Below are 25514 nucleotides of genomic sequence, written 5' to 3'. Positions count from 1 at the left end.
ACATTCTATCAAACCTCAGTTTTTTCTACCTTAAGTGGCATTAACAGTATAAAACCTAATTTTCAAAATATGCAACAAAAATATTTTTTATCATTTTGCTTTATAGAATGTGCAGATGTATGTAACCGTCTGACACATAGCACACACTGCGTAGATCTATGCAGCCACAGGGCAACTTACAGGAAAATGGTTCATGCATTTGATAAAATACCACAATCAGGGAAGACACCTGTGTTTTGCTGTCCCTTTGCCGTTTTTTCACTCTAAAGCCAAGGGCATAGAGGGCACAGTAGGCCTTCTTCATGTATTTGTGTATGACAAAGCCTCCAATTTCTTAGGTGCTGGATCAAGCCTGAGGTCTCCATTTGAGTGTTCAGCAATGTTAGCATATTACTTCTCTTCTTCATCCCCGTGGAATTTGTTTATAAATAATATTGACTGGCTTTAAAGCTTGCTTTCCCCATGCTGCTTATTTTGGTTCTTAAATATGGATTAAAGTGTCTAATTTCAGGTATTAAATTGCATGTATACTTTTGATTGAAAGCAATGGGATTCACAGTCACTCAGTAAAATCAGATCACTTTTTTATCCACTTAATTTCAGCCAAGCCGTTTTAATCATCCAGAGCAAAAACACATCCTCGCCTAAAGCCTGCAGCATGGATTTGTTAATACTGGGTCTTACTCAAGAAAAGAAGAGAATCACATGGTGTAATATGGTGGAATTATTGGCTACAATTTATGTTACTTTCCAGCCTTCTAACATTGTTCTTGTGTCATTTTTCAAATAATTTTTACTTCAGCCAAAATAATTACTAATTCTTATTTCTTCTTCCAAAGCTGCAAGTGACACTCTTCTGTTAGTCATTTGTTTTTTCACAGATGGGACCTTCCTTCTGTTCTTTAACTTCTCAGGGGTCACAGAGGGTGATATACTTCTACTGGCTGATGCTTCTTTGCATTTGGCACCTCCTCGAAACCCTTCTTTTTGAGAAATTCAGAGTTTGTGTGATCTTGTTCTTCTGTTCTTTTTGAAGTTACATTTTGCTGCTGGTTACATTCAGGTATTCAGGTCATGTATGTTGCTGGGCTTCTCTGTGTGACTGACACACAGTGGTAATGCTGCTTCTTTTTGCAGAATGTTTCCTCCAACTCGGAACTCTGCTGATTTTGTCCTTGCTGCTCTGTTTCACAGATTACTTCTACAGGCAAAATGTTCAATTGTTCTAGTTTCCTACACTGTTCTAACTTGCTTGATATGTTGCTGTAGTTATGCTACTCCTTAACTCGTATGTCCTCAGACTCCAAGCTCACATGAGCTTGCTTTTGATTTTCAGAGGTTAGGAGGAAAGTGCTCAAGTTTTCTGCTTCTATACATTTATATTCCTCCTCTTCTGCTACATCAGAGAAGTCCTGTTTGTCATTAAAAAGTGCATTCTGAGGTTCTGAACGCCTGTTGCCCTTCTCTTGGTTGTTGAGGGTTTTTTTTAATAGGTTAGTCCAAAAATCCAAAGTGTTGAGGATGTTCAGTGTTCACATTGTTGCTGCTCAGTGCTTGGTACCACATGGTCTCCTTTGTAGTGTGCAGCGTCAGCATTCACATCCTTCTGTCTTGTCTGGTGTTTTTTGTAATAGATTTCATTAAAAAATTAAGTGTTTAGGGTTTAGGTCCCCAAGGCTGTTGTTCTTCTATAGGGGAGTAATGGCAGATTTTGAACTCATGTTCAGAAGGAATTTTGAATGAGTGGCAGTTGTAAATATTTTTGTCCCCTCCTTTAACTCATTGTTTCAACATCTTAACTATAAATGCTTTCGAGTAACACACTGAACTTATATCATCTCACTAAGCAGTCCTTGGCTCCTTCATCTGTGTAGCAAGGACTATGTTAGTCTCTAAGAACCTGTATTAAGTCATAAGACCCAATAGGGACTGTCGTGTTAAATAGCAACAGCACTTCCTTCCCTGAAAGCAGCAGACCCAGTAGGCTGCTAAATTTTCAAACAAGCTGCAGCAGTGCTGAAGATGTTCCTGTCTTCTTTATTGACAGTTGTCACTGGTAAGCCCTTGTTACACACGTTCTCCTTGTTCATATTCTCAAACACAGCACAACGCGGGAGCAGAATAAACACACTTGGTTTGATGGAGATGGTGACACAGAGAAGAGAGTTTAAGGGTATATTAATTTTCAAGTACTTTAGTATGATTAAAAATTAGTTCGTATTAAAATAAGAGCTATGACTACTGTCTGAACTTAGTTTTTCTAGGAGATTACATTGAATATCTTTCCATTAGTCTGTATCATGTTGGCTGAGTTGATGCTGATAAAGCATTTTAAAAAATCATAATGATGAGTGTTAGTAAAGGGTTTTAGTTAGATTGATAGAATCTTTTATAAAAATGTTTATAACAAAATCCTTAGCATTTGCAGAGAGCAATGCCTTCATTCTCAAAGCTGCTTTTGGTTTCAGATCCTTTATGGAAAGCTCTGTTGTTGTTTAGTTATCCATTTGACATTAAATAGTTTACTGGTATACTTCTAGGAGCAGTCATTGTACAAGTTACTCATCTACTCCACAAAGATGCAGTTAAAATATTTGCTATTCCTGCGGCACTTCTCTTCACAAGCAATTGCTGTCTTGGAAGTGACCAGACCCTTGAATTGTCTAAATGAACCCCAACCTATATTTTTGCCTAGCAAAGGCGGGGGGGGGGGGTGTTGGGTTTTGGGTTTGGTGTGGGTTTTTCCTTTTTTCAACACCCCAACATTACGTACTTAGTTTATATACACAGATTAGCTGTCTTATAGGACATGTATAAGTTTTATATCAATCATTAAACCCAATGAAGTATCCTAAAAGAAAACAGGTGATAGATGGTTTTCTGGCTTCTGTTCAAAATTCTTGTTATGTTGTGGAGTACTTGCTATGAATGCTTGGCAACAAAAAGGCAGAGACCCTATATTATACAAACACTTAAAAGCCTGCACCCAGAGACAAGAGAATGAAACAAGAGGTTGGTTTTATAGATGTAGTCCCTGCTGCCTCCTTCACCTCTCCTGGGAAGTAGTTATGACATAATAGGATTTGAAGGTTACTCTTCAAATTTCCTTTCACCTTCAAGTGAGTAACCCATGTCGTGCATTGCAGAAAGCTGTCATCTTGACACCTAGTGATGCAAAAATGGCTTGAAATAAGTCTTTCTGTTAGAAAGAATTAGAAATCAGACTTGTAAAAGTTAAAACTTTATTCTATTCTATTTTTTCCTATTTAAATTTTCAAACCATCAATCAGGTTAAGAAAAAGCTGAACTTAAATACATGTGCGTAACAGCACATAACAGCTTTGAAAGCCTCCAGTTTAAAGTTTTCTTGTGTCAAAATCAGTTGTATCTTTCCTTTCTTGCATCATGAAACTGTTTTCTGGCTGGGAAACATTAATGCTATATTATTTCAAAGCTATTAACATATAATCTCGTATCTTAAATTAATAAATATTACAAATAAATTGGGGGGGTTGTCCTATAAATTATTATCAGAGACTTTTTTCAGCCTCGGAAAAGATAATTGGTCTAGGAAATATTCCTGTTAGAAATACTCAAGAATAAATTTATATGTGGACAACAATGTTTCCTAGAAAGAATTATTAATCTGACAAAATGTATTTTAAGACAGATGTAGCTGATTTTTGTTACAGTTCTTCCCAGCACAAATTTGTATTACAATTGTGGTTAATTGTTTAAAATGCAATTTTAAATCAACTAAAGATGACCCTCACTCTATTTCCTTTTTATTCTCTGTTGTCCCTTTTCAAATCATATTTATATACATTATTAGCAGCCATCTTCATTTCTTCTAGTTAGCACGGCAGTGCACCAACTCTGTAATTTACTGATTTTAATACCAGATATTTCTTACTGGATATTGGTACATGGACATAGAATTGTTTGGAAAAGTAACAACAATGTAAGAGATGAATATGAATTATATGTCAGTAATTTTCTTACAAAGTCTCTAAGAGTTGCCGTAAAACATCTGAGATGTATAAGAAAATACAGAAGGTAATGCCTTTCTTTCCCCTCATAATAAAGGGTTCCTTACTCTCACCCTCAAAATAAAGAGTTCTTTACTGTCAGAAGTCTTTTCAGTAACAGGTAATTGCAGACCATGGTTAGTCTTTTAGGTGAACGTTAGTCTTTTGTTGAAGGGTAGGTTTCTCAGATCAAATCTCTTCTGATTCTTTTTTGCCCACCTTTTGTGGATACTAGTACAGGGTAGAGATATCCAGAAGTAATCTTGCTGATAGATTCAGAGGGGGAAAAATGACTGAAAAGAATGTTTGAAAAGTGTTTGTTCTACTATATAACCTCCTGTTTAGATCTGGCATGACCGATGTCTGGTATAGAGGAGAATAAAGCATCCTCAATTATGGACCCACATCTTTAGGAAGAATCCACCCAAGGTGGCATATCATAAATTACAAGAAAACTCCTTTCCTGTAAAGTAAAGAGAACTTGAAAACTAGATGGCCCTGATGTTTGTTTATAACCAAAATATAGGAAAGCTTATGTTTAAAAGCTAGTGATACTGGTGACCTGAAGTGCCAAAAGTTCATAGATTGTCAGCCTGCAGAAAGTAATGTAGGTTTTAAAGGACATAATTTGAACTGGAGAGGATCTGCAAGGAGTTGTATCTTGTACTGTGAACAGACTTTTATAGCATTACAAAATCTTTTGGCCACACCAAAACAGAGTTAGATTTTGCCTTTAACACTTAGTTAAATAACAAGAAATAATCAATCTATTTTTATTTTTAAAGTGCTCTCCAAGATGGAAAAAAAACAATAAATCATCTCTGGCTTTCTCAGCAGTATATTTAATTCTCTGAAAACTGCCCTTAATTGTACAGCAATCAAAAGTTTTCACTATCTTTCCATGCAGGAGCTAAAAATTCTGATAAAAGTAAGAGGGGTTTGGTTTGAGATAGAATTACATCTCTTTTCAGTCTCAACGTCACTAAAACCAGCTATGGGAATGGAGCCAAATTCTTATTAATACACTTCAACTATTGCAAAAATACACGGACAAATTTATTTTATTTTGCAGTGACAAATGCTTTTCCTTCCTAATTTTGTGGGAGTGTATTTCCCCCTACAAGGAATAAATTGTGCATTCTGGAAATAAGTTAGTCATTCTGAAGTTCAGAATTCATGAAGCTATTCCAGCAGAGAATGGATACGGAATTGCAGCAAAATCTCAAGGTCACTGGGAATATTCTTTGGGGTATTCTTATGTGGCTTATCTGTGCGCACATGCCTAATTTTTTTTTCAGTGCAAAGAATAGCCACTTGCAGAGAATGGAAGCCTTAGCCCGGCCCTGTGCCATCCCTTATTCAAGTTCTTTTATACTCCTCTTTTTAAAGAAGCTGTCAAGTTCTTTTCTGAAGCTGACAGGAAAGGCCAAATCTGCAGTACAGGAAGAGAGGCAAAAAAGAAACTTTTTGTGTTGATGTTTTACTAAGTGAGCTAAGGAGAATTTTAGAATCATGTAATTTACTCTGGAGGCATTTACTGTACATAGCTATAGTGATGGTAATTTCTTTCATTGTGGAAGTGAAAAGATAACCATCAATCAGTTGTCAATTGGTCAATTGCAGAAGTGATGAAAAGAAACTGGTAGGAACAATCACTTCTGTGGCTACCTAGACTATTTGGGGTTTTAAGGAAAATATGGGAACTGGAGTCTGTAGAAATGGAGTGAGGTTGGAAGATAAAAAATAATCTGTGCAGGGGTAAATGGATCCCCTATAAATACTGTAATTTTTAGTTATTTTGTGTGTGTGTGTGGACTATAAGTGCTGCAAAAATAAACAAAGCAGAGTTTGCACTGAAAGACCTTTGAGCCGAGTGTGTTGAGAACTGGAGATGTGGTGTGGAGCAAGTATATGGACTGTTTAAATGGGGGTTTGAAAATGGAAGAATTTTTTTTATAAAATCAACAAACAGCTAAATTATTTCAAATATTTTTATACACCCAGCAGTAATTTCAGTTACAACTTTATGTGTGAAGGCAAATATGATTTGTGTTGTTACAGAATAAGAGAGGTATTATTATGTTTAAGTTTCAAAGTGTTGAAAGAAATAGTATGAAGTCAGGTATAGTACTGTTTTTAAATACTGAATGTGGAAGTTTTTAAAATGAGCCTCATGGTACAGAATGGCATGAATGCTGTGCATTTAACAGTTATTTAAGTAGCGTGAAAGGCACGTATTTCATTATATATGCATATTGCAGTGGGGGAGTAAGCTTAGGACAGAAGCGGAAAAAGATTAAATTCGTTTATTTATGAAAAGAGTTCAATCATTGATACGGGGTGGTTTATGCTGTGGTGTTTTGTTTTGGGTTTTCTTCCCCCCTTCTGTGGTAGGTAATAAAAAGGATTACAGGCCCTCCAGAAGGATGAGATATCATCAGTTTGTAATCCAGCCCATGGTTTCCTAGATACCGTATTGTCTATTCTGTTCCGCTATGTGAAAAATGTTGAATATCAACAATGGGTTTCAGTGCTGTATTGTTGAGTTTTGTATGAACTAATCTAGCTTCACTAAAAAAAAAAAAAAAAAAAAAACTACAGCTTTGGACAAAAGTCTATAGCCAGTGCATTCGTAACTCCCCATGCACAAGAGCTGACTGTGGCTCTGGGAAGACATTTTACTCATTTGATTTCTTTTTACTTGTAGTCTTCTTGTCCAGTTCTCAGGTGTTTACCACCTATTAGAATTTCACCTGTATGGGTCCTGTGTTTGAGAAAGTCCCAGGACTTGTCAGCTGTATAGGCCTCATAAAAGACAGCTCTGTTCAGGGTTTGAAAGGTAAGCTTTTGCCTAAGTCCTCTGCTGTCTGTGCTTTAAGATGCTAACTTTATTGGCCTAGTTCTGAAACTTCGCAGCTTATCACTCATTTGGAGCTTTCGTAGGGGGCGAGAGAGGAGCGCAGGTTCAGTTTAACAGGGAAAATAACCATTCTTGGAGTGAGAGGTGGTGGGGTGAGAGAGGGGATGGATTTGAATGAAATGTGCCTTTCCTCTTACAGCAACTGAATGGTAACTAACTAGTGAAAGTAAGGAGTGTATTACCTGCACAATGAGGTGTTTTGAGAGCAGGTATTCTGTAAATAAGTATGCTCCAAAGACTGGGTAAAACGGAAAGTGTTTGACCTGTGGGCACGGTATTTCCAGGACATGGGTAGCACAGGCAATCTTATGGTTTTGAACTGCCTTGCCATAAGTGCTGAATTGTTTTCTTTTCTTTCTCTCTTTCTTTCCTTTTCTCGTTCTTTTTTACTTTGCTCTCAGAACTGTCTTAATGTTTTGTAGAAATGCTATTGGGGGTGCTGTTTGCTTGAAATAAAGTGGGCGGAGAACAATTGAGGGTAAATAAGATTTGTGATCAGAAAGATTCTGTCAGTCCAATTTCTGAAAGAATTTGTGGGTTTATTCCTCTTCAATTAAGTTTTTCCCAGATTTATTAAAGCAATTCATCAAAAAGCAAAAGACCTTACAACAATAAGAATGTACATATGTATAAGCTGCAGTGAACTAGATTAGATGCACAGGAGATATTTATTTATGAATTCAAAAGTGTATTGTTAAATGCCTAACTTTAATATATGCATTTTATGTTAAAATATTTCTACCTTTTTGATTACAGATTATTTTCTATATATCTATATTTGTTTGGATCTTTCCAGTACCTAAGATTGTGAATTATTTTAATTCCTTGGAAAATTCACTTTATAGGCAAATAATTTAACACTTACTGTAAATGTGGGAGGATGTTTTTTACGGAATAACAGAATTTCACAACTGCTTTATTTATTTTAATATAAGTAATGTACTGATACTGCGATTAGACACCAACTTCCAAAAATCCTCCAGGCATTTTCTTGTCTCTGTGGAAGATTTTTGCAGAAGGTATGCCAGCTTTCAGAGTCGTCTCTTTACCCTGCAACAGTGTGGATGTTTTTCCCATCCCCCTTTTAACCTAGGAATTAGAAGAAAGTACAGATGATGCTTGCTTAACCCTGCATTTAGTGCCAAGCAGTGATGTGCTCCCTATGAAACCATTTCTGACCCTCTGCTTGCAGTGGTGAGCCTGAATTTTTCCCCTTCCTTGCGCATCATTGTCGGTCAATTGTGGGATGGAACTGAACCAGAAAATCTGGTACAGTCTGGCAATTAGTACAAAGGGTTTCCAGTCTAGTGTGAAGACAGAGATGCAAGAGCCCCAGCAGCTAGAGAAATAGTTTTGATTGGCCATGGACATTGCCTTTTAGTGCTGCTTGGTTACTTCTTAAAGATATGGCTCTTCTACCCTACAGGTCTTCTCCTTAAAGTACTGCATTACGGACCTACTTTTTATAAGTCTTTTGGGAAGTGGGGGGGGCTTCTTTTTTTAGCTCTAGCTTCTCCCATTTGCAGACTGTCATTTTAACCCATCAAACAGACACATTTTGACTTGTGCAACAAAGAACCAAGTTATCAACATTCACAGAAACTGACATTTTTAATTCAGGCTTCATTATGTCTTCGGTTTATGACAGTGAGCTACAAAGACGTTTAAAGTTTTTTTTCTTTTTTTCATTTTAAATTCAGCATTGGGATGTTTATCTTTCTTTTAATGCTCATATTTCCCTTTCTACCTTTATTCTTTAGTAATATATAATTAGCATTATCAAAACCATCAGCTATTATCCACTGTGACTTTTGACCTTTGTTTTTATCTATCTAGTGTTTTCCAAAATAAATTGCAATACAAATTCTGTTTGTGTTACATTATTATAGTAAAATGTAATTAGTTAAGCTTCTAATACATTCATCAGAAAAATAATCTCTTTTGATATTACTGAGATTAAATGAATGATTATATATATGTAAACTTCTTAAATATCTGGTATCATAAGATAAGAATTAATAATGAAACAAAATTTGTGATTCAAAAATAACATACAGAAGTCAGGGGGTTTCCTACGTAACCAGCATTTTCAAGAGTTATCCTTAAGTCTGTAGCTGATATTTCCTGCTCTCCTAAGAGAGAACAAAAATCTTGTGTAAGTTTGACTGACGTTTAGAAGAAGAGCCAGTTATGCCAAATAAAAATTTGATTAGGCTACTATTTCCAGGGAAGCTGGTAACTCTGCTGGTTATATGAAGACAGTACTCAGTCAAACCTTGCTCAGAACTAAAATGCAATATAATCGGATAGCACTGCAAGCAGTTGCCAAAGTAATAGGAACATCGGGCACTCAACCATAACTGTAGTGTTTTGTTTGTGAGAGTTTTTGTTTTCATACGAGTCAGCAGTTTCTGGTTTATGCTTGGATAACTGTGAACTTGGGATGTTGTCTTTTGCAGTTGGAAAAAAGTAAATGTGTGATCTAATCTTCATATGTATACGTGAAATATTACAAATACACATTCAGAGTTTATATTGTCATTTCTTTCTTCGTTCTGTCTCTGCACAGTGGTACTATGGGAATCCCAGAGGGTGGCTTTAGGCACATGGTAGCAGAATATCCCATTCAGCAGTTAAATACTCTTTGGCTGTATAATGGCAAGAAATATAGTAGTGGGAGCTGTAAATGTGATGACAAGATTAGCACATTGCCCACTTCAGTCAGGTACCCCTTGTTTTTGTATTTATCACTCATCTTTCCCAGTTGACTGATGGCTGTCACTCAATAGCTTTCTTTGGTTAGAAGAGAAAGAGCTTTCTTTAAAGATGTCAGCAGTGCTGTTGAATTCCATAATAGGTCATTTGCACTGAGTCTATGTAAAGCAACAAATTAGTAGCTTCTCTTGTAGATCTTTTGATAGCATACATGAGAAATGATGCGATAGTGTTATTACACTAGGAAGATGATAGCATATTATAGGTCAAAATCTAACCTGGTTACCCAGAAACATATTGCCCAAGGAAGCACTGATGGTGCTTTAGGCAGGAATTATGCAGAATATTTATCCATATATTAATATCTGCCAATTTCTGAGTTGTTTATCAGAGAAACAAACAAAATCATAACTTGCATTCAAGTGCAGGGGAAAAGAAAATTATAACTAATTGTGTCTTGCCTAAAGAATTGGTTTAAAAAAGCACAAGAGCAACAGAAATTTTTCACTATTTGCCATTTAACAGATAACCAGTAATGGCACTGAACAATAGACCCTCCAAATGTATTTTAGCTGGATTTTTTCCATTGTTTTTAGTTCTGTTTGTCTTCAGTGACCAAGAAAATTTGATGTTGAACAAGGACTACCCCATCTTAATTTGTAACTCCTCAGTCATGATATTATGGCCTTCAGGTTAAGTACTTGGGCAAACATGGTTGGGCTATGAGCTTTGACAGTGAATCACTGGGGCAGATTGTTTAATTGTGAAGTTTTTTTCAAGAAGATAAAGAACTGTTCCTAGTTTTCATTACTCTTCTACCATAGAACAATTTTAGTTCTAAACAAGTGTTTTCTTCTTTCCCTCCAAATGTGTTTTCCAAACACTGCTATGCCTATTAAATATTTACCTATAATTAAAGTTTCAAAGTGCCCTTTTTCATATGAGAAAACCGAGGCATAGAAAGGCTGAGTGGCAGTATGAGATCTTGGTTATCAAACCCCAGTGCTTAACCTCCACAACAGTCCAGCTCTTGAGCCCCATTGTACGATAGTCAGTCACCCTACTGAAGAAGTTGGGCTCAGTTGTTGGTTTCATTGCTGTTCTAGGAAATTGGGCAGCATGTTAGTAGAGCTCAGCTGAGCAGTAGCTCTGTGCCATAAATGAAGTCATGGAAATGACATTATAAGTACAATATTTCATATATATATATATATATATATAATAACTTCTATAACATCTATAACATCAGGAAACATCTTTTCTTGGCTTCTCATTTTCTGTTCTGTTTTCTGAGCTTAGGAGATCTCTGCCTGGAAAAAACAAAACAAACAAACAAGCCCACCACCATCATGAAGGTCAGGAGTGTGTAGCTGTGGTGCAGATTGGCTCACGTCAGCTTTTTTATGCACCAAGGAGGAGATCTCAGCCCTGACATGCTGAGGACCTTCAGTGAGAGCATAGGAACTTGTCTTCTCAGAAAAAAAGAGTCATTCAATGACCTGGTCTCCAGTTTGTCAGCAACACTCTGCATACTGCTTTTGCCCTTACTGTATGGTTAAATGTATCTGACAACTGACTGCTGGGTCTGTTGATTTGTGAAATGAGTTGGGCTAAATGCACTAGTAGAAAATTACAGAGGTTTTATAATATGGGAGAGAATGGGAGCTCAAGCCCACTGCCTGAGCCGTGGTATACCAGCTTTCCTGCTCCTGGAAGTTTCCTTTGCACAACAGGTCCTCCTCAGCCCTTCTACTCATGCCTGTTCCTCAGGGTGGGAAAAGCAGCTGAAAACCTCACCAGGTAAGAAGTTTTTCAGACATGTAACAGGGTTTTATACTTCCAGTTCCCATTGACTTTTGATTCAATTATCACTTAGATGAAATTAAATGGGAATAAAGTACCCAATTCGTTTATGCCATTGAGAACCTCCTGTCCTGAGTCTTACAGTAGGCTATGGAATAAGTAAGCATTGGCTGTTTGTGGGATGTGACAAGCATTAAGAAAAAGAGATTGAATCAGTGTATTTCATGGGACTTTATACAAACCTAAGCAATTGGCATTTCATATAAAATAACTGGTTTCATATAAAGGAGAAGGGGAAAATTACTAGCAAAGATATGGTGATAGCAGTTTCTCAAAGAGCAGATACCAAAGGCACAAGCAGAAACTATGCCACTGATGGGCTGTGTTCTGAGAGACATCTTTTGTTAACACATGAGCCTTAACCAAAGACTCAAAAAGGAATTTTACAGGAATCAGACTACTAATGGCAAGCCTAAAAAACTACTGTGAGCCTACAGAAGTACAGTTGAAGTAATCAAGATATAAAAATGAGATGTGACCAGCAAGATGCATGAAACTGAACTCTATGAGCATTCAAAGAAGTAGGGAAACCAAGGTATAGGATTGCTAGTCAGCAGAAGGAGGTGATGTCATTGAAAAATGAGGCTGAAAATGAAGAAGTTCTAATACCTGCAATATATAATATTTTACTTTTTAAAAAAAAAAAGTCAGCTGTGAAGAAATTGCTAGCAGAAATAAGATAAATTACAAGAGTATATGGATGACTTGCAATTTTTTGTAAGTCATCTTCTGGTATCTTACATAGTGCATGGACCCTCAGCTAACTAATCCACTGATCACAGGCTGTGACAGTAAACAACAAGACCACCCAAAGTCCCTTACAGGCTTTTTTTTTTTCTGTGATTCATTGGCATTGTTATGAGGACATGAATTCTAGAGGTAGCTTCTCCCTCACTCCTCTTTCACCCCTTCCTAGACTAATTCTTAAATTTTTCACTTACCCTCTGTGTCTCTTAGTTGCACAGCTGATTGTTATTTCTTTCTGTTTCTTTCTGTACTTGTAATTATCTTTTCAATTCAGTCCTATGGATTTTGCCTTTTCCAAATTGTTTAATTCTTCAGCTTAATCAGTATAATATTTCTTGCTGTCATCCAGCCCCTATTCATTAGAAATTTCTCATGCCAGTTTCTGAATTGAGGAGATAGCTAAAAGGTGGTGTTGGTTTCTGTTATGTTGGCACTGACTAGAGGAAAGATAAAGTAACTCTTGGCTTCTACAAGGTTCTGTGTATCTGTAAATATAAATGTGTCGATGAGGGCTAAGGAGAGATTTCATTCTCGATCCATGTAGCTATTCTGCTAGATACTTCAAAGACAGATGCAGATACTTCAGCACTTGTAACATTTTCTTTTTTTTTCTTTGTACTTTTTTTTCCCTTGAAAAAACAATATCAGAAATGCTAATAATTTCGTATTAGTAAAATGCCATTTTCAACTAGTTGCTTCTATAACTTTTTGGCTAAAAGTGTTCGAGAAGTTCTTTTAAAAAATTCAGAAACACTATGATAGAATTTAAAAATTTTCAGATCCAAACTTTCCAAAGCACTTTATAATTTCCTTTTTCTTTCTTTGGAAGAATGTTTAATTTGTCAACTACTTCTGCCAGAAGTGTTAACTTCTGTATATTAGAGCCCTAATTAGATTAAGTTGGATCTGCACTTTGCATGTTCTCCCAAACTAATTCCCATGATCACCATGCTTTTAAAACCTTTATTAGAGGGTTTTGTTAAAGATGCATCACTTTACTGTTGTTATTAATCTGACAAGAAAAGTGTATTCAAATGTACCCTTCTTTCAAAGCTGTGTTTGTCACTGACCTCAGATGTTGAACTGAGAAGAGAATTTGTTTCTAAGCACTACACTGTGTGCAATGCCAAGAAAACTGGAGAGTTCTGACTGGCATCCTTCTGAGAGAGGTGGTTTGAAAACCTTATTGTCTCATGTGTTACATCTATCAGAGCCAAAAATTCTTGGGTGTTGTTAAAAGACATAGAGGTTCAAAACTGGCTATTGTCTCTCTGGCAAGGAATTGTCAAGATTCAATGAAAGACGCAGTGCTGTGGAGAAAGGAAACGGGATTTCAGTTTGAAAGAGAGGTTGTGCCTAGAGGTGTAGAAACTTCCTTGTTTGATTCATAAGGAAAGTGGAAAGAGAGCAACTAGTGAGGTGAGAGTCTGTTGATGATACCAGTTTTTTCAGGAAAATAAAGATGAGGACACTTAGCAGGACTGTCCTGGAGGATCTTAATGATACTCAGTGAGCGGTCCTTAAATATCCCATGAAATTCTGTTTAGATAAGAGTTGAAGTGATGCACCTGGGAATAATCAAAACTCTGCAAATAAAATCATGGGCTTTCAGCTGACTTACCACCAAGGAATTAGATCTTAGGATTATAAAAGATAGGTCCATGAAAGAATCTGCTTAGTGGTGTTCAATGAATGTTAGGAATAAACAGGAAAGGGACAGAAAATAAGTATGGAATGCTTATGCCAGTGTATAAATACATGGTGCACCTACATCTTACATATTACCTGCCCCTACATTTTCAAAAGATTCATAAAAGGGCAACAAGGATGATCATGGGAACCAGGGACATGTCCATTAAAAAGAAACTAAGCAAAGTAGACTCTTTGTATGCCTAGAAAAGAAGACTGTTGAGAGAGATGATAAAGGTATCTAGTCTAAAGCATCATAAAGAGGGTCCTTACATGCAGATTGTGCATAGTCTTTGCCAGGACAAGAAATTAAGGCTGGTGACAGATATGACAGATGGAAAGGAAGCAAAAGGTCTTTTAGACTTAACATAATTAAGCACCCATAGGGTACTGTCAGGGTTTAAAGTTTATATGGGTTCAAGGGAAGCTTGAACAAGTTCCCAAAAGAGAAATCCATTGAAGTTAAAAATACACATGAACCTTATCTGGTTCAGGTGGTCTTCGAGACTCAGATTGGTGGAAGCTGGAAGAGTACTTGGGAGAAGTGTTATTACATGCCTGTTCTGTTCTCTAGTCTACTGTTTGAGACAGTGCTTGGCTAGATGGGCATTTGGTCTCACCCAGTACATCCATTTTACTATCTTATGGTACCATTCATTTATGTCCTAAGGTCACATTTCCTCTTCTTCCAAATGAAAGACAGGTCAGAAACTGTAGAAGTAGCCGGGACAAATAGTTTGAATACTGGAATCTCTCTATTCTTTTTGCATATATCTTCCTCTTCAGCTAAGCTAAGAAAAGATCTTCCACAGTGCACCTAGATGGCAATCAGAGGGAAATACTGACAATCAGAGGCATGTTTTTAAAGCTCTCAAGTTCAGATTAATATGATTTTTTAAAACGTGGGGAAATCCATGAAAAATTTATGGGTATATAATAGCTGAACAATCTCTCCAGGAGACTTTAATTTCTGCTTCTAATCTTTTCATCTCGATCTGCTGGGTCAGCTTTGCAGTTCTCCTTGTGTGCACAATGGGGAACAATGTTTAGCTGATGACAGAAGTGCAGGATGGGGATTAAGTACCCCCCAAGCTCTCTTTATTTTAGTAATGGTATTGAAAGTTCCCCAGCCCCTGATTTTTCTTCCCTCCTACTCTTCCAATAAATTAACACCGCAATCTTAAAATCAAGACATAACTTCACTGGGCAGGGAAAATACACCCTGCAAGTTTTCCTAAATACCCCTTTAGAAAAGGCTTAAGTTTGATTATTGTAATTGATTGTCTTAAGCCCCTGAGTGTCAGAATTCTGCATTACACTCAGCATGTAGTTTGATCAGAAGCTGGATTTGGCAGCAGTCTTAGGTGTCCTCACCTCACCACTCCCACCAACCCACTCATTTCTGACCTGTGCTCCAGATTTACCCCCCTAACCCTAGACACAAGTTCACAATCAAGGTAATCTAAATATTCACTGCTGTTAAAAGCACCAGTTACACTGTGAGCTTTATCTCTGTCTTCCCTTCTCTCTGTGACAGCACAAGTGCCATGGGACTGTGTGGTTAAAGAAAATGAGTTTCTTACAAGGGTTAGTTTTCAGCCCAATCAGCTCATTAATATAACTGAGCACTAGTGCCAGCACATGACAGCTGGAGGGAATTCATGGTTTGGGGATGGGAAGGTGGCCTTTCTTTAGGTGGTAACTCAGAGTTAGGAAAGTTTAAGCAGATGATGAAGTTGCACCTCCTGTAGTGTATTACTTGTAAGGCTGCATGGTAAGCCAGAGTCTTGAGTCAAGCTAAGTAACAAGCAATTTAAACAATCTCCAAAAGAAGTTGACAAACAATTTATACAAGGAATAAAAAGCAATAATAGCCTATTTTTCAAACACACCAGGAGCATGATTACTGCCAGAGAATCTGTAAGATGCTCAAGGCTTGAAAGGAGCATTCAAAAAAGATAAAGTCATAGCAGAAAAGCTGTGATGTTTTTGCACCTGTGCTTACCATGGGGGCTGTTGCAGACATTCCCATCTCAGAATCTTAATTTATGGAATGCATTTTAGGATTTCTTTCAAACTGAAGTGTCCATAAATAGTTTACGGAATAAATGGACAAAACAAGCTTTAACAACTCATCAAGAACAGACATATTCACTGGGAAATTCTAAAGAAAGTCAGGAGGGAAACAGGTGATTGTGGTGTACAGATTCTCAGTTCAAATAATTTTGAGCCAAAGGACTGAAATCTGACTAATGCAGCAACAGATTTTAAAAAGGGATTCAGGCAGATCCAGAAAACTGCAGTCCTATAAATCTGACATCTGTGCTGGGAAAATGAGCAGAAGCTATAACAAATAATAGAATTAGTGTAATCTGGATAATTATGACATATTGTGAAGGGCTGACATAAATTTTAAAAGAGAAGTCCTGGCTTTAAAAATATATTTAGATTCTCTGAAGGAATCTACAAGCAGGAGAACACAGGAGACCCAGCTGATGTTATGTGCTTGCATGTTCAAAAGATGTTTAACAAGGTCCACCTCTTAAAAGCCGATAAGAAAGTACAATGTGCTGGAACAAAAAGGAAGATCCTCACATCAATAAATAACTGGTTTATAGTTATAGTGGGAAGAAGATCATTGGAATAAATGGTCAGTTTTCACAGTGGAGGCGAGTCATCACTGAAAACCCCATGGAGATCTGTGCTATTCAACGTATTCGTAAGTGATCTGAAAAATAAGGTGAATAGTGAAGGGCAAAAAATTGCGGATGGTATTAGGTTACTCAGAGAAGGACCTAAGAGAAGGATCAGCTATGGTGTACTGAGAAAGATCTTACGTTGCTGGCAATAATGGGGGGGCAGGGGGAATGGCATGAAATTCAGTGCAAAGAAATGCACACAGGAAAAATAACTCTATCTTTACATATAAAATGATGGGCTGGTAACTAACCGTCACTTCTCAGAAATGAGATCTTGAAGTTAAATGGATAGTTCTGCAAAACTGTCACGTCAAGAACAGTCGAACCAAAATTTTCAGAATAGAGAACAAAATAAAGCCATCATTATGACACTATATAAATCCATAGTACACCTGCATCTTGAATACTTTGTGCAGTGCCAGCTCCTCAACTTAGAAAAAACAGAGTAAAACCAGAAAAGCTTGAAAGACTGTTGGCAAGGATGGTCACTGTAACAGAATGGGTTCAAGGAATGTGATTAGGGTCCAGCAAGCTGGAAAGGATATAACCAGTGCTGGGGCAGGTTGATTGATCTCTAGATCTTGACCAGTTCTAAAGCTTGTTTTACGGCATGACAACAGAAACAGATTCACTAGCATAAGTGAATGGTGAACTTCCAGTATGAAAATGGGAATGAGACAGAAGTCCTAAAACAAGTGCCTTGCTGAGCTGCAACAACAGAAAGTTAGAGGAACAAAAAGGGTGCTAGTGCTTAAGAAAGTGGACACATAGAATTACTGACAAGACACTTCATTTGTCCAGCTGAGTCTCTTTAGATCCTTTAGGCTTTCCTGTCATCAATGGAGAGAGAAAATCTCTCCATTTGGGCAACGAGGAGCACCTAAATTAGGATTCTCTTCTAGGCTAGTCTCCAAAGGACCCTCTCGGTCTCCATTAGTTAGAAAGGTACCACAAGAAGACTGGCCAGCTGAGGAGATGAAACTGGGTACCTAACACTGGGTGACACAGATACTATGATAGGTCTGAGTGGCTGCGCTGTTCCTATGAAAGCAGCTGCTATCATGTTATGACTCCTGTTAATTGATTGATGTGGAGGATAGAAAGCTCCAAATCCTGTCTGGAGGCTCTTCTCATTGCAAATTTATACAGCTGTGACCAGGAGTTGAAGATTTCGTCCTGGGAGAACACATTGTGTAAAACTAGGTAGAGGTGTTCAGAATCAGCATTGTAATCAATCCACCAATTACATTCCATTCTTTAGGGATTCCTCTCACCAACAGCATTACAAACTACTGGCATACTCCAGATATGGCACATTCAGTTTTATTTTCTGTCCGAGCACTGCAGCAGAAAACAACCCATTATGAGACCCATGGAGGCTACCTGGAGTTAAAGGTGTAGCAGCAATGTCTCCAACTGTGTTTCATTTTGAAGCATTCACAAAACCAATGTGCGTTTACTAACTTCTTTTACCCGTAGTTTTAAGCTGTATATTTTTCAAAGGAGATTCAATTTTTCTGAGTTTTTCTAACCGAAATAGGAAGTTTTTAGTATTTGTTGAGGGAACGCTCGCTCAGTCTCCAAATAATGTAGTGGTGCAGGCAAGCAACTTCATTTTGAAACAAATTGCATTTATTTTTGAGTAATATTTGCCTGGTTTCTTTTTTCTGTTTTTAACAATTGTGTTCCTTCGGTTGTTTTAATTCATTTCCTCTCACCATTTTTTTTGCTAGTTTTTCACACCTTTTCCCTTTAGTCCTTTTGCTACTTCACAAACCACAACAGAGAAAATGAGGGTGAAGGAAGTTCGAGATCAGGGCAGACTTTTGAACCATAACATTTCGGTCTTTGATTTAATGCAGACAATTTTGTCCATTGCTTATAGTTCTGATAGTATTTCTGAATTGGGGGCATAAATAATATTTTAAATTACACTAGAAGGCCAAAAAAAGATGTAAATCTTAATGCTTCAAGGTATGCATTAGTTGCCGGCAACACTCAGGCTGATTCCTCCTTTCTGCAGCAATACAAATAAAATGTAATAATCTTTCACGGTCACCATTAGTTTAGAAACTTAGCATCAATATTTTTTTCTTGGTCATTTTTTGGAGGCTTCTGTGGTTTTTGTAGAATCCTCACAAATGGTGGTGAAAAATGATGAATTTAGAGAAATTAAGCTGTGTTTTTGATAAAGCTGTGGTGAACTTACTACTATTGTAAAGCTTCTGTGGTTTGTTTTACTTCTCAACACATAAGCCTTCCAATTTAGACTTGCTTTACAGGGTAGGCCCATTTTTTTGCTAAGTTTTCACTACTAAACAAGTTTTTGCAGGTTGTGCATATTCTATGTTAGCATTTGTAATGGTCTAGGAAGCAGCTTTGTGACAATAAATTAGTCCTTACCTGATTTACTGCAAGAAAAAATAAGAGATTTTGTTACCAGATTTTTAGATCGTTATTTTTACTGTCTAATGTTGAACACCTTTACTGTAACTTTCTCTCTTTTTTTGTATCTAAGGAGAAGGGCACACTCTAATGAAGAAAAGTCTCTCTTGGCCATGCATTAACATCTGTAATGGCTTATTTGAGTATCAAAGAATTTATACACTTATATGTTTATAATTCTCTGAATTATAATTAAAACAGGTACTGAAATAATTTAAAGTAGCTCAAAGTATGATGTAAAAATCATGCATGGTATCTTTTTAAAAAACAACAACAACAAAAATCATTCAAATAAATGAAGCAATCACTTCTGGGCACTTGGATTTTCTTTTAAAAAGTTGAGTTAGTCTTAACTTACTGATTTTGAAGACACTATAATAAAGAATTACTGGAGGAAATATTGCTTTTACTGTTTTCAGATAATGCTTAATGTTGTTGCAAATTATAAAATTTAATTAGCTATATAAATGCCAGAGGAACAAATAATGTGCTATTGTCTTGATATCTTTCCAGAAATTAGTCTTTTAAAACAAATTTGCCATATTAATCATCTAAAAATATTTTTGATCACTGAATTAATAGTTTGCAGCCTGTTTTCAGGTATTCATTGCCATAGGTGATTGCCTCTTAATTACTACATGGGCGCTTTCTATTCACTCTTATTAATTCATGTTTTCTGGCACAGTCCCAAAAGGCAGCCTTGCCCTATATCTTCTAATTACTTCTATAATTGAATTTGCCCACTTTTTCTAACCTATTTTTTAAACTGACTGTGTTTGTTCATGGTTTATTGTGTCTTTTTTGTGTCAGTTCTCTGCAAGCAGAATGTACATTGATTCTTTCCTCGTTTCTCATTAATTTTCAAGAGCTTTGCTGCATGTCTGTTTTTTCAGCCTGTCAGACCTATTGCTAGACCAAAAAAAGATTCTTATTATTAAAGGTTAGGTAAAATAGACTGAAGTTAATTAATTCATTAGTAACTCTGAGCCAATTACTGAAGCCTTCTCTTATTTATATACTTGTTAACAAGACAGAGATGAGAAAGGCCTATTATAGGCACATGTCCTTCAGAAGTTGGGCAAACCCTCTGGAGCATATGCGTTTAGTTCCACCAAAGAAAAAGAATTGATTCCAAAATACTTCATAACCTGATGGACCTTCTTGTGGCCCTTCAAATGTTATTTTGGATTCTCTCTTTTGATCACAAGGGCTAAATTTTAATGATCAGCCTTATGAAGAGTACGCATAATGTTTGAATATAAATATATTGACTTACCAGATTCCCTAGAATTATTTCCTGGGATGTTTGGAAATAGTTGAACAAAGAGGAATTACTCACGCATATCTATGCAATTAAGACATGAGCTGCTGATTGTGTATCTTGTATTGATAAATTCAGGGAGAGATGTAGTTGGGAAAAAATGAAATTTTTGTAAATACTCTGTGTGTTATGAACGTTACATAAGAGCAGAAGTCATTCAGAAGCTAAAACCTCATAAATAAAATAGGGAAGGTATCTAGTGGGTCACTGATCAAGGTCAGATGTTTATATTAACGACATCAACACTTACTTTAAGCATTGTATTCAGTACCCGACCTTACATTTCTTGAGGCTAAAGCATTACAAAACACCGTTCTCTCTCACTGAATTCATAAGAATGCAACTCAGCTTGCAGTGTTGATACAAGATTCTTGTTTTTAAAAGGGTTACTGATACCTTTTTAGGGGGGAAAATCAAGCAAATCTTTGGAGTTTTCTTTTCTTCTAATTCAACAGCTTGATCAGAGATCATTAGAATTGGAAAGCCTTTCTAGAAATTCTTTGTCAATTGTCTTGCAAACCTGGGCTGATATCTAGATTTAGAGGAAAATGATGCTACGATTGAGGAATATTGTATGAGCATTTTAAAAAAAGAGACAAAGCATGGATTTAGAAACATCTTTTACCTATATACTTTATAGAATATGAATCCAAATAAATTCAAACAGGAAGAAAAAAAAGTGTTGGGACCACTGGGGACCAGAAAGCTTGGCCTAGCCCAGTCAGTTACATTTTGAAGAAAAACTGGTCTGTAGATCTAGATTTAAAATCATACAAGAAGGGCAGTTACTAAATTATCTGGCAGTCCTACCCCTGTGCTAGAAGTAACTTGAGATTAAAATCTTCAGCTACTACTGTGGGAATTATTCTTTGCTTCAGTTATTTCAATCTTGAGAGACAATAGGAAGAAAAGGAATAAACTAATACAGCATCTGACAACATGCACTCCTCACCTGCACCTAGTCACTAGTGTGGTGTCTGGGTACAATCACCATGCTGTACTGAAATATCTAACTGGCCTCTGCATACCTCCTAGAACACACACAGCTTTCTCACTCCCCCTTGCACGCCATACTGCTCACTGCAGAATTGGGGTCTTTATTTTTCAGTCTTGCTTATTCTCATCCCAGAATTAGTTAGGAAATAAGTTGCTGTTTGGAACTGATGATATCTCAATCAGATCATTATTATTTCTGGTATGAAATAAGTAATTAATTATGGAACTGCTCATACTGCTCTGTAGTTAAATAGCTTTGAGATTTGCACTTAAAACAGATATTCACTTCTTCATTGTGTGTGAATTACATGATGTGGGCTTGCCAAATTTACATTGTTTATTTGTGGAATGGAAAGTTACTGGTTTGGAGAACTTTTCAAGTACATCTTTTGTTTTATTTTAGTCATTGGCAGCTATTCTTAAGACTGCGTGACTAAGAGCCTCCTGATGTTTGGATCCTTTCAGTAGAAATAGTGCAAACAGGCTTTTTAAAACATTATGAGAAGAGTAGTACATTTAGACAGTTCAGAATTGTAACGAAATGAAATAAGTTTCCCTTAACACTTCATTTTTCTACTAATGAACTGTTATCAGAATGAATCCTAAATTATGTAACAGTATTGAAATAATTTTTGCTACTATAAAATGTATGTTAAGAGGAGTGGATTGCTTATCTGGGCTCCATGTTAACATTTTTTGCAGTTTTGGCAGAACTGAGGGCTTGCATTAGCTCCATATGAACAGACCCTCAAACACAGTCAGTAAGGTCTTAAGCAAATGAGAGATGCATTTCTGTATCAACAGTTGTGTTATCAGAACCAGGGTAACTTTGACACATTGAAATTCAAGCTGTTCATTGAAGTATGTTACAGGCTTTTTGATGGTGTGACAATATTATCAAACCAAAATTACTGACAGTTTATGGTGGTTAATCTGTAGAGAAGAAGTGCGGACAGGACAGTAACGGTCTTTTCATTTTTTACAAGACAATGCAACCTAACTAAAATTATAAGGACAGCAGTGAGAAAATGAAGGGTTTGCTGTCTGCAAAGTTCCTAGTTTATCATGGTTTTTGGATTTCTGGCATGTTTTACTGATTTATTTCCATCCTTTACTTATGTATATGCTATGCTAGATTTGACTCTACTTCTGTCATATATACTGAACTGAAAAATTTACTGTTAGCCATTTCCTTTCATAGTTATTCTGACTCTTCTTGACTCACAGTACCCTCTGGCATGCCTTGAAAATATTTCTTTGCCTGTTGTTCTTATCTCATTTCTCGTGAATGCATTTCGACTTCTGCACGAGCCACTGTAGTGCTTTTACTTAATTCCATATCCTTTCAGTAACTTCATGTACTCATCAAGGAACTTGTAAAGAGTGTATTGACTTCTAGGAACATGCCTGTTTCTTGTGGCATTTCCTTTATTTCATTATTGGTTCTACTTTGTTAGAACATCCTGTGATCATAGCAAGTGAGTAGGCTGAGTTGAAGCTGTAAATCATAATAATCATTTATGTACAAGGAAGCAGGGATGCTGAGATTTCATGACTTTCCATATGTGACAAGGGAGGAGTGTGGCAGAGCCAGCAGCCCAGCACCTATTGCCTGTTTTGTAGTCCTGGGCTTTTACTGTTGGACTGCCTTTGCAGTCCTTTCTAGTACACGCTGTGGTGATTAGATGACTAATATGGAGATACTAGCACATATGTACATTGTTATAGTGAGTAAAATTGTCAGTGGCTTTGAAAAACCTTTTGTAAAAGAAACATTTTTAAATATTTCTGTTACTTTTCATGAAATTAGAGCTCAAGTAACATTGTTGAGTATCTTGGGTATTAGAACTTTTTTCTGTCTATCAGGCACTTACCTGAAAATGAGACATTGATTGAGTAAAACAGTGAATATCAGCAATGTTGATCAACAACATGTGTGTTCTTTGTCGACTTTCAATCTAACAGTATTTAATTGGAATAAATAGGCAATATAAAATAACACTTGGACATATTAGAAGGAAGAAGGACAAAATTGTGTTCAAAGATTTCCTTGATAAACACAGATGCTTTGCACGAGGCTCAGATACAAGGTAGGGAATTCAGCATCCAGTGCTGGCCTTTTGCCAGAGAAGGGCGATGGGGGACTTAAGGTTGTGTGCTGAAGCTGACCTTTCTTTCTGGATCTTGAAGGAAGAAAATAATTAGATCTCCCCTCCTTCAGCACTAGAAGCACAGCATTAGGGAAACTTATTTCCTCGTTTCACTCACCACAGCAGCAAGCTCAAGCATCAAGTCTTCCAAAAAAAGGGAGCAGTTCCTGTATTAAGATGTATTCGATAAGCTGTTTCTTAACTGACACTTCATTATCTTTCTGGGTAAGCTGCAAATGTTGTAAGAAATATATTTTCTCTTACTTTAATCCTGAAGAGAAGGAGAGGTTAGGGGATAGTTTTCTTTTACTTCCAGTCTTGGTGCTATTTCCTACATCTCAGAGTTTCAAAGATGACAAGAAGCTACATGAAATCTATTGACCTTTTAAAGCCCAAGACTATTCCTAGTCTTTCAGGTTACTTTGTAAGACCAGATAAGATATTGATTATTAAAGAGAGAAAAGATATAAATGCAAGTGGAAATTAATACTGCTTTTTAACAAAAAGTTTTAGTCAAAAACATCAGCCCCATCCTGATCATGTGCACCTCAGGGGGACAGGATCAGTCCTTGTGTTCGCAGCATCTGTTTCAGAACACCTAGAAATGTAATTGTGTTCCTTATGGTATCCAAACTGCTATTACGAAGCAAATATGAGTAGTTATTATCTGCATGTTGGCATTACATGTTTTACGTCTACAGTAAGTGCCACCACTCAAATGCCAAACCTGTGCTTAATGTTGTGCCAATAGGCCTTCTCACTGATAAACCTTGACAGTACATTGTTCTCTTGTCAAGGGGCATTATCCTAGCAATTCAGCAAAAATTTTTCTTCATTTGGACAGTGCATCTTTCAGACATTCTCTTCTTCTATTGATTTGTTTTCTCCTGTCCCTTTCTCCTTCTTTTGTTTTCTTATCATAGCTTCAGGTTATTAAGTGCAAAGTATTGATGGGAATGGGTGGTTTTGGTCGATGGAGAGCTAATGCATCCCTAATCCCACCATTGTTATAGAGTTATGCTTTACTCTGGTTCCTGATGGGGGAAAAGGTGCAAAGCTCTTGATCCTAGTTTTATTTGTCACAAACCCATCCATCAATCAAGCACAAGCATGTCTGAATGCTGAATGACATGTGGGTCTCAGCTGAAGAAATTCGATAACACTGTATTGTCAGGTTGCTCACTCTTTTTTTTTCGATAAGAAATACATTTGACTGAAATAGATAAGCATGCAACTACTAAAGACTTGAAGAGAGAGAGTGACATACATGGCACCAAAGGTTGTTGATCTTTGGTATTAATGATACTTATGAGTAAATAAAATAGAAAAAAGCTCTAGACATGCAACATGTTTAAATCTGAGGGGGGGGAGGTATTAAGTTGGAGTTTCAGGTTTTTAATCTGGACATTAATATTATAGCCTGCCACTTAGGTTCAAATAGTGATAGAATCTATGACTGAATGTAAATTTTTTTGAAATTACATTGGCTAATATAACAAATACTGATTAATAGAATATTATTTTAATATATGTTGAGAAATCTGCCCATTTATTATTTCTGAATAAGTATGAAGATATATATATGTAAGTATTTTCCTTTTAGGATTTGGAAACATTTTAAATACATAATTATAGTACATATACATAGATATTTTATGCTATGTAAGTACATATGCATGTCATTTCAAAAATGTGCTTTGAAATTGTAATTGTATTCTCAAATATGGTTTTGGTATCCCTTTATACTAGTTATTGTGTGATGTACATCAATACATTGTTGAAAGCTTGCCCCCTTACTTATATACAATTTTCTCTACATACTCACTTAAGATAATTGCATTTAGGAACTGTTAAAATGTTGCAATATTCCATCACTCTGCACACTGTAAGTTTGGGAAAATTAATCAACAGATCAGAACAATTTAGAAAATCCTTTTTATT

General features: G+C 36.5%; 1 long non-coding RNA gene across 6 annotated transcripts in view; it reads left to right on the top strand.

Annotated features, from left to right (window-relative positions):
• LOC129785401 (uncharacterized) overlaps positions 1-25514 on the top strand; it is a 266771-nt gene that overhangs the window by 168654 nt on the left and 72603 nt on the right. Inside the window, exon 1 of one of the 6 annotated variants that reach the window (XR_008749461.1) lies at positions 6758-6867. The exons of the other annotated variants lie outside the window; for them this stretch is intronic. This is a non-coding gene — a long non-coding RNA (uncharacterized LOC129785401). Of the gene's footprint in view, positions 1-6757; positions 6868-25514 lie in introns of those variants that run through there. 6 annotated transcript variants of the gene reach the window in all.

The sequence above is a fragment of the Falco peregrinus genome, chromosome 12, assembly GCF_023634155.1.
Source record: "Falco peregrinus isolate bFalPer1 chromosome 12, bFalPer1.pri, whole genome shotgun sequence".
Classification (NCBI taxonomy): Eukaryota; Metazoa; Chordata; class Aves; order Falconiformes; family Falconidae; genus Falco; species Falco peregrinus.
This window is presented reverse-complemented; position numbering and strand designations above follow the sequence as displayed.